Source organism: Vigna radiata, unplaced genomic scaffold, assembly GCF_000741045.1.
Source record: "Vigna radiata var. radiata cultivar VC1973A unplaced genomic scaffold, Vradiata_ver6 scaffold_265, whole genome shotgun sequence".
In the NCBI taxonomy this organism is placed as follows: Eukaryota; Viridiplantae; Streptophyta; class Magnoliopsida; order Fabales; family Fabaceae; genus Vigna; species Vigna radiata.
The window spans coordinates 457607-459044 of record NW_014543983.1 but is presented as its reverse complement, the minus strand read 5'-3'; positions in this window follow the sequence as shown (position 1 = coordinate 459044).

Sequence of the window (1438 nt, the reverse complement as noted above, 5' to 3'; positions counted from 1 at the left end):
TCAATCACAGGTTCAGATTCATGTTCAGTGCATGGAGAACAAACATTCAGATGCGATAACACAAAGTGGTTCTCATCATGCAAAGAGGGAGAATTAAAAGCATGCTCATCAACAATACAATCATCAACATACCCATCATCAACATAATCATCAACAACAGAATCTATCTCAGGTATGTTTACCTCCACTTCCATGAAGATTGGTAGAGTGGTGGAAGGTGAAAGTGGTCTACCTATCTCAAAAATGTTGCTCATATCTGCCTGGTCTTCCAATTCTTCATCAGTCTCCTCAGCTGCAAGAGTAGAGACATAGGAGGGTGGGAAAGTAGATGGCGTAATAGCAGACTCATGACTCTGCTCCCCATCTCCTGTGTGGATGGCATCAACATTATCAAGAAGCTGAACAGCTTGAAATGGTAATCCCTCTGAAACATAAGACTGTTCCTCAGTAAGTTGAGTGGTCATCTGCCCCATTTGATCAGTGAAACTCTGAAAGGAAGCTCTGGTCTCCTGCTTAAACTCCATGTTCACTTGCTGGAACAGAATGTTCAGAATAGTCATCTGCTCCAATAACTCCTTCAATGTAGGCTCAGAAGTAGTGGAAGGATGAGGAGTTGCTTGTGTAGGCTCATGAAACTGCAACTGTTGTGGTTCCTGGACATGGGGAGGCATACAAGTATTCTGGAATGGTGGTTCTTGATATTGATGCTATGAAGGGCGGAATCTTTCCAAAAATAGTTGCTTAAGATCTTCCTAATTGGTGATGGATCCACGAGGAAGACAAAACCGCCAATACCTTGTCGCTCCATGTAACGAGTATTCAAATGCCCTTAAGAACATGTCNTCATCCGAGACATCTGGAGGTTTCATTGAAGAGCATATGGTGCAGAACTCCTCCAAATGTCTATATGGGCATTCACCTGCAAAACCATGAAACCTAGGCAGTAAATCTATCAGTCCAGTGTTGAAAACACAACGAATATCCTCCTTATCAATTGGAAACGGCTCCCTAGGAGCACTCTCATGAGATGGAGGAGGAATCGTTCTATTCTCAACATAGAAATCAGCAGAGTATATATGAGAAGGAATATCAGAGTAACAAGCAGGAGGAGAATCATAGACACAAGCAGAATGAGAATTACTCACATAGCCAAAATAAGTAGACATGGGAAAGAAGGGAGGAAAGAAGGATGTAATGAAAATATGCAACTAAAGCTACCTAAATGCAAAAACACATAACATCACACACAACAGAACGACACACTCACAACACAAGAAAAAACACAACACACACTGATACGCGGGGCCCAAGCCCACCAAATAAAGAACAACCCCAAAAACATAGAGAGGGGTAAAAGAGACCTTTATGCACATGCAGGGGTGAGATTAGCTTGATAGGGGGTGCACCGGGAACTTTCTTATTTTAGAAATTGAAATAA